The sequence below is a fragment of the Nilaparvata lugens genome, chromosome 5 (assembly GCF_014356525.2).
Source record: "Nilaparvata lugens isolate BPH chromosome 5, ASM1435652v1, whole genome shotgun sequence".
NCBI lineage: Eukaryota > Metazoa > Arthropoda > Insecta > Hemiptera > Delphacidae > Nilaparvata > Nilaparvata lugens.
In genome coordinates this window covers 46,273,739-46,282,831 of record NC_052508.1, presented here as the reverse complement: position 1 = coordinate 46,282,831, position 9,093 = coordinate 46,273,739, and the positions used below count along the sequence as shown (strand labels likewise).

At 33.5% G+C, this 9,093-nt stretch overlaps 1 long non-coding RNA gene across 1 annotated transcript in view; it reads left to right on the top strand.

The window, feature by feature from the left end:
• Positions 1-1,566: 1,566 nt before the first annotated feature.
• LOC111049274 overlaps positions 1,567-9,093 on the top strand; it is a 39,327-nt gene continuing 31,800 nt past the window's right edge. The window contains exons 1-3 of the long non-coding RNA XR_002605971.2: positions 1,567-1,899; positions 4,150-4,219; positions 4,746-4,815. This is a non-coding gene — a long non-coding RNA (uncharacterized LOC111049274). The remainder of the gene's footprint in view (positions 1,900-4,149; positions 4,220-4,745; positions 4,816-9,093) is intronic.

Below are 9,093 nucleotides of genomic sequence, written 5' to 3'. Positions count from 1 at the left end.
ACCGTTATAAAGTTTAGGCTCTTTGAACAGTTCATTACGTCAAATAAATTGGATGCCCTTCAATTCAAGTTCAAGTTCTCTCTCGGAAACTACCAACTGCGCGTTGAACAAAGTTCAACTTTTATTCACTTTCTCAAGGTCATATGAACTTTTTAGCAGTGATGAATAAAGAAATATCGAGGAACTTTGTTGTTTGGAAGTCAAGCTCTTTCTCCAGGAAAAAAACGAGTGCTTCAAAACTCAAAAGTACTTTCACTCTTGCTTGGAGATCAACGACTAGTTAGGTAAAGTTTCTTCAGATACCAATAGAGAACAATGTGCTTTGCAATTTTGAAAATAAATTCTGCCAAGTCAAGGTTCCCAACACCTCTTCTATTGAAACAAACAACGCGGAGACCGCGAAATACTCTAGATTTTAAAAGATACCATCTCTGAATTTATTTATACAAATAATATTATTGGATTCTCAGTTCTATTAAATACCTTCAAATACAGGATTAAGCTTTGTAGCGTAGAGTCCTACGAATGATTCAGATGACACTCCATTATTAAATGTTAAATTAATTTCTTCTATATTAATATTTAATTTCTATGTTTAATATTTCTTCTATATTTGGTTTTGAAGCTTCTAAATTTAAAAATCTACTTTGTGAAAATAATTAAGGACTGAAAATTTATAGTGAAGTGAGCCAAGACAACCTATTTCAGATAATGTGTAACTTTATGTAAATTTGGGAGAGGAAAAGCACAAGGCTACCTTATTTTTTCTCTCCCTAACATTTTTATGATAAACTTATCGTATGAATCAATAAACAATAAAGAATAAAGAATTTGGAAAGAAACCCAAGTACGGTACATGTAATACCAATGTCGTTGATAATGTATGATAATAAATAATATGAACAGTAAATTAAAATTGAAGTAAGATAGCGTAGTAAGTGAAATTGAATAATAGTAGATAGTAATAAATTTTCAAAAAATCAATTAAAGTACAGGAGAGAATCTGAAGAAATCTTCCCCAAGGATAAAATGCTTTTGATTAAGATCTAGTAATATCATCGTTGATACGATCACGATTGATTCATTGAATGGAGCAATACTGTATCTTGATAGCGAATAGTAGACAAAGAAACACGAAGCATTTTTCAGTTATTCCTGTATTCAATCACAGATAATATGGAGTTATAGCTTTTAGTTGATATTCTTTTCTGTTCTATGTGGTTCAATCGATTACACGGGGAAGCAAATGCAGATAAAAAATTATTTATTGAAGGATATATAATATGACAAGTACAAGCTCAAGAAAAAACCTAAAGAAAACTCTTGCATTGTATTCGGTGATGTGTAGTGCTGTTGTTGAAAGGAAGTTATAGCCGAGCTTTTATGCAGTGTGTTGTGAACGTCACAAAAGAATTTATGTGGCCTATCGTCAGCATACTGAACAAGCACGCAGTGAATGGCTGGTGTATTCTTTAGATTTTTATTGGTGACCGAAAGTAGGATTTTGTTTTTCGATAAGGGTGGATAAGTAAGTAAGTAAGAATCGGGGTGGAAACTTATTTGGCATGCGACGTGGAACTACACGTTCATCCCTTTGTTAGGGGAAAGGGTGGTTTGTGAGGAGGGGTGAGTGCACGAGGTCTACAAGAAAAGCACAAGTTTACGGTAGAAAAACGAGGGACTTGTAGTGTGGAGCGCTCTAGCGGACATACAGCGAACTAACGCACCCTATGATAGTAGGGTGCCTACTATAGTAATAATAGTGCTCATCATGTGTGCACTGGATGATTGTAGTTCGGTTGCTCCGCTCGTCAAGGGAGGCTCCTGCTTCGCCCTAGCTTCGCCACTGTGTGGGCCCACGACTGTTGTCATGGAGACTGCCGGACATAGCCACGTGGGGTAAGCGCCTATGGGGGTGTGGTCTCATTCCCTTAGCTTTTGGCCAATATGGCTGACTGGCTCGTTCTATTTTTAACCTATATCATGTATAGGCCTAACTTGTGAAAATAGTAGTAGTGTACAACTTGGAATGTGGTATTGTAGTTAATTGCAACTTGGATGATATAGTATTGTCAATTTGAAAAATATTACAAATTTAATTGATATTGAATATGTTCATATTAGACAACTTAGAATGAGGATTGCACTTGAATGAAAATTTTTTTATATGATCATTCGCAGCTCAATAAAAGGATTCAAGTTAATTTTAATTAGTTTTGATAATGTTCATTCACAAATAAACATCTATGTTTAGTGAATGTGCAACATTAGAATTACGTAGTATATTATACAAAAAGATGAATACTGTTGTGGTGATGATAACCATATAGAGTAGTTGTATAGCTTCAAGTTAATAATAGTATGAATTATGAATGCAAAAACCTGAATTTTCCTGAAAAAATAAGTTTTAAACTGTCCTGTTTTGTGTGCTCTAGATCCTTAGATTATTATTTGATCCTCTTTTATAAATAACATATCATTAAAATTCTCTATTGATTCCTTTGCTTCTTCTATTTCCAACCTCTATAAATCAACGAAAAACCATTAACAGTATTACTGTTTCTTCCAGTAGAGTGATACTGTCATGATGATGATTGGAAAAATTTAGAACAGAACAGCTTAGACATATTCCAGCATTTTTAATTATAAAGAGCTTTGGCCTATTGCTCTTCAGATCGTCAATGAACTGTATAAATTGAGTTTTGGGTGTAATATTGGAGAAATAACTGTGTTCTGTTATATTCTAATTTCAGATTGATTTCAATTAATGATAATATCGATATCATTTATCTAATCATGCTGAAATTGCAATAGTTAGGAGACTAGAAACACCTTATGTGTGTTTTGTTAAAAATTTTGTTTCATCCAGAATTTTCAATCAAGGTCCAAGTTCAGATTATCTTCATTCCCATAGCTCCAATGTTTTGAGCCTTAGAATCATGCATGTTCAATAGTGATATTATTAATGAAGTGATATTACTAATAATAGTAATATTCTTCTCTGATTGATCATTATGTAGATGTTAAGATTCCTGTATTGATTGATTGATCTATAAATATACCTGATTGAATTGATTGTTTGAATACATATTGAATATCAATTCATTTGAAATAATGTACAAGATTTATTTATAAAATAGACAACAGAATTGAAAAATACATGTTGAATGAAATTCGTAGCTGCATGCTTATTTTATTTTCCGAATAGGGAATTATTATATTTCAAAGCGGTAGTAAAATCGTAATTGGAATACCAGATGAATATGCAAAAACTAGCGAAATTTCTTGAGCCACAATTTGATAACTTGATAATGTGAAAAGCTCCCACCAACTGTTCTTTACAGAGTCTCAGATTATTACATTCATTAAATGCATCTCTTCAATTTCAGTTTTATTATTAGTCTTAATCAGTAGTCTTTTTTTCCTTAATACCTTGCTCAATATGATTGTAAATAGTGGTGAAGACTGTTTTAGGCTTAATGCCTGTGGTCTTCCTCGTTTTTGTGATAAATAAATAAATGTGTGGAATTATTCTGTATTTTGGCAAATTAAGACTCATACTTTCCAATAATATGCTTAACAAGCCTACATATATCTGCAATTCTGCTCGCAATATTCTTGTTATTTATGAGAGTGGGCTAAGCATAAGGTTGAATCACATTAGATTTCTTTAGATTAAATGGTTATTTTTTGAATTTCTCTCTTGAATAGAGGATAGCGTCCATAAGAGAGAGATAACTGGATCAATCCAGTCCTGGCCAATTTCAGTAGAATGTTACCGAGAAAATCTTTTAAAACTTCTAAACTTCTAAATCTGTTCACAGAGTGCGCTATAGCAAAGATTCATTCCAAAGTCTTTCTTAGTGGATATTTACCCTTAACTATGTACATAATATTAGCTATCTATTCATATCTAAACTATAGCAACTTGAATGAGAAAATGAGGATACTATAAATCTCAACTAATAAAGGTAGCATAACTTAATAGTATTTCGATCACTACTTTCAAAATAAACATATTTTTTAAAAGGTTGCTAGCTCATTCCATTTTTTATTCCCAAACTTTCAGAATAAGTAAGATTATTGAAGATCAAAAATTGGTACACTATCTCTATCAGTGTGTACTAATTCTTCAACTTTTCTCCTCAGGTGAACACTATGAGACTGTTTGAAAAAGGACCAGTAGGTGATTAACACTGGAAAATATGAATAGCCTTTGGTAAGTTCTAATAAAAGATTTTCCTATACATCCTGCTCATTAGGGTATGATGAATAAGAATTTAGACATGTAGCTACTATCGTTTCTGCCCTGATGCTGTTAGTTAGTTTTGTTAAGAATTTAAAAGAGAAATCAGTATAAGCCTACTCAAAGAAATACTTATTTTACAAGAAAGAAAAACCACTATGAAACTAATTAAGGGAGCCTAATAGCTTTTCCGATCAATTCTTTCAAAAGAGGCATTTTTGAAAAGTTTGTTGCTCATTGAATCCTCTTTTTCCACGCTTCCAGTATGAATGATGTTGCTGACGATTAAAATTTAGTACAGTAGAGCACCAATCATCCGGACTAATTAATGCATAACAGTGACCGGATAACTGATAATCCGGATTCTTACTCTCAAGTGTAGAAGTAACTGGTTATCCGGATAACCAAAGTCCTGATAATCGGTGCTCTACTGTTAGTAGGCCTATCTATATCAGTATTCTCTACGTGCATTGTCTAATTCTTTCACTTTTCTCCTCAGGTGAACAATATGAGACTGTTTGAAAAGGACCATTACGTGACTAACACTGGAAAATTATGAATAGGTTTTGGTAAGTTATTGATGTAGTGATTCTCAAATTCAATTAAAGGGAATCTTGGGAAAGCTTCAGACCTCTCATAATGCATCAAAATAAAATATTTGCCCTGTACATCCTTCTTCTTATAACCTTCAATGACAAAGTCAGCAACCCAATGAGATAATTATTAATAAACACGAAATATTCATTTTTCGAAGATGAAACATTATTGAGAATAGTTTCATTTTTACCAGATAATTTGACTGGATTTATTGCAGCGGATGAAGTTCTTGAGGAAAAGAAGAACAAAAGAATTTGGAGAAAAATTGATATAATAATAGCTACACAATCGCTATCTTGGAGGGGGGGGGTTTAAAAAATTACTATAATGTAATCTTCATGATTTTATTTAATATAATGTTACATGGAAATGAATCGAAGCTGTCAATGGACTATTTTTTGTTTTATAATTCGAGTTTTTCTGGTTCAAGAATAATTTTCATTCTGATAATTGTGATATATTTCTATTTTTTCTAGAACTTTCATCAACGATATTCTTGTGCATTCCCTTTTCTATCTCTAAACGTCTATTTGAGATCTTGAAGGAGTTTCAAGAGTTGAAACTTTTCAATTATACTTCCACACTTTATTTTTTGAATGGATAGTGAGCGAGTTTCGATGTATTCAATTATCATAGAAAACATGTGAGAATATATTCATGGAAAAAAATTCAAAAGGGTTCTAGCTATTTTTATAATAATTGAACAATTCAATTAGTCCTATTGGAATTATTTATTCGATATATTTTTTCAATACACAATAAAATATCACTTAGGAAAACTATGAATATGAACTTCTCTATTGAGTTCAAGCTATATTCTATTCATCATACCATTTAAGATCTATAAAACCAAGAGGCACGTCTCATTTATTACTAATCAATTTTTCATTTGTTTGTAATTATTTTTTCATTTTATTTAAAAAGTATATTTGAATATGAAATCTTTGTTTTGGATTGTAAATTGTGAATTAACTCAGAAATGTGGAAGTAACATTAATATCTAGCTAGATTTGAACTGTTCTATTCTTGCATAGCATTTTGTATTAGATTTGGTACCGTTCTGATCTTTAGCCTGTGGTACTTTACTAGAAGTTAGGTAATTCTGAATGATCGAATACATAAATTGATGTGATGAGTGTTGTTCATTCTTGAGTTTGAGAAAACATTTGTCATTATTATTTATACTACATATTATTAATTTTTAATTTGGTTTTCATCTTATCTAAATTCCTATTTACATATAGTTTGAACTCAAAATTGAACAAAACTTAAGAAGAGATAAGCATAACCTATTTTTGGACAATTTCTATCAAAATTTGAGAAAGGAACAGTTTTGGGCTTTAAGCCTGTTGTTCCTTTCTCAATCATCCATAGTTGAAAATTATATTGTATCTATCAATTTATAAATAAATAATTATTGCATGATCTTGAACCTGCTTGGATCGTAGTCTTTACGATCGTAGGAAATACGGATATGTATTACCCTACTTTCTCATGTCGCGTGCTTTGATATTATTTGAAGAGCCAACACCGGAAGACATTTCAATATCACAAGAAAAACAGAGATTTTTCCATGCAAAAAACGAAATAATATATGTGATTTGTAACACTGATTTCTTGTTGCGGACGTTGATTGCTTGAGCCTTGTAGCTTGAGTGAATGATGATGAAAGATGAATTGCTGTATCTGTGGGTTTCTGTAGACTCTTAAAAATCACTGTACACTTTCTGTTGTAAATTCAACGACTCAGGGTTGTTTTTAACTCTAAATTGATCTTCAATTATTGAGGGCTAGCAGGTAACCCGTGCTCCGCAAGGGTCTATTTTAAAACTTGACAAACTGAAAACTTGACCGAGTGGAATCTTGAGGAGTTTGAAATAGGCCTAGAACCATCCTCGGTTAATTAAGAATCTATAAGCAAAATTTCAAGTTAATCAGTCCAGTAATTCAGATGTGATGATGCGTCAAATATTATTTTCCTATCCCGTACGTGTATAAGCCAGTACTTTCCTTTATTATATATATAGATGATGCCCGTATGCCCCTTGTTCGTGGATAATGAGAGGATGATCAAGAGATATGAATGAAACTATACTTGTAGTTTCTGATGATCTCAAAACCTCCGCCTCATTCCATGATCAGATAATAAAGAATTGAAAACTCAAGTCCTATTATCGGAGAATGTTGAAATGGAATTTTAAAAGTTGAAATTTAAGATGGAAATTTGAGATGATAGCATCTCGACCTTTTAGTTAGGACTTGAACTTTCTTGTCATGACAAGGATGTTTGTGATCAAGTTATTGAAAGAAGTCGAATCAAATCAGGTTCACTCGATTGAACACAGACTGAATGATTAAGAAGAGAGTTGGCTGGAGGCTAGGAAGTGTCCTTGGGAAGGCCGATGGAGGCAGGAAGATGACAGGAGGCGACAAAAGGGCCTAACAAGGAGTTGAGGACAGACAAAGGGCGCCGGAAGAAGCCCCAGGTAGAGCAGGGCAGGCAGCCCTTTCAAAGGGCGCGCGATTTGCATAGTCAACCCTTTTTTCTATTACGTTTTATGTATGTTTTTTCTCCGATAGTCATTTTTTCCCATCACCGGGCACAAAAAGCCGACCGAAGGCCCCACTGACTCACTCTCTCGATGATTTGTGTGCCATCTGCATATTATTATTATGCAGACCCTTCGCTTCGTTTCCCTCTTAACGAATTTCCACTCGCCTATTTATATGGAGTGGAAAAAATCACCCGACCTCTTTCTGAACAGCGCTTGTAATCCGTAGGAGGAGAGTTTTTGTGAGTTTTACACATTTGTGTGTGTGTGTGTGTGTGTGTGTGTGTGTGTGGTGTGTGTGTGTGTGTGTGGTGTGTGTGTGTGTGTGTGTGTGTTGCATGTGTTATGCAACGGCGGAGCATCACGCCTCTTCGACACACTCATACACTTTTCACTGTTTGCCCTGTAGTGGGATTCACTCCTTACTGTCAGCATTTGTTGACTCACATACATCGATGTTATTCATTAGCAATGCTGAATATTGTATAAATAGCATCAGTGCTCGCCATTCAAGTGATGCTGATATTTTAAAGTGATTGCAACTATATTTTGGTCGTCAGCAACGGTTGTCTTAATTTAGACAACAGCAAACAGCTGCTCATCATCAACTCAGGTCTATTGCCAATCATCTCGAAGATGATGACTTTAATTATTATTGTTGACTGGGTCAGCTATTACAATCCAAACAAAGGGGAATGAAGATGTATTTGTTTTGAAGATAGTATACTAGTAATAGATTAACTCAGGTCAAAAATGAAATAATGGTGATATCAATAATCAATATTAGAAATTTCAACCAAGTAGAAAAATTGAGAACATTCAACCTGGAGTTATCCTTGTATTGAGTAAACTACTACATTCTTCCGGTTTTCAGGTATCAAACATTCTTTAAAATTGATATAATCCTTATTAGAAAAACGAACGAACGAACTTGATTTTGCTGCCCAAGCTCGAAACACTAGTGTACCTTTGGAATTCTTGCAACCAACAGACTCCCCATACTTACTTGATATAGGATAAGATTTGGAGATCATTATTTCATGTTCATTTGAGTTATCTAGTGATCTTCCACCATATTCGATGATCATTCTTAACATCTAGCGCTTATTTACCAACTAAATGTTTATCAACGGATCTGAAATGGAAATGACCTTGGAATATTCTTCCAGATAATTATATTGTTTCTATTCTTAGCTCCCCAATTAAATATTCTCTCTCACAAATAATAGAGAAGTTTGCTATCGGAGAGAATATGCAGCTCTCAAATTTTCTCAATCAGTGATTTTATATTTTGACTTATTTTTCTGTTCTCCTTCCGTTCCCATTTTTACCTCAAATTTCCAGAACCAGTAACTTTTTATTTTCAATCCTTTTTTCGTTTTCATTCTTTCTCCAATTGCAGATGCTTTCTCATAAATTAAAATTAAAAATATTACTGAATTGGCTTTTCTTCTTTCATCTTTCTTTTTCAGGGTTTCTCTGCTCTACCAGTACTATTCATTATTCAGTTACTTCTCTTTCCTGTTACTTCGTTTCTCATTTTTTCAGGTAGTCTCTCAGTTTTCCTTCTCTTCTTCTCCTCCTCTCTTCTCGTTTTCCTCTTTCTGTTCCCCTTATATTTTGTGAGAAAGGTGTAAATGAACGATTGAGGCTGGCAGCTGCCGTCCATTGGTAGGCAAATGAGCGAGCCAGCTGCGT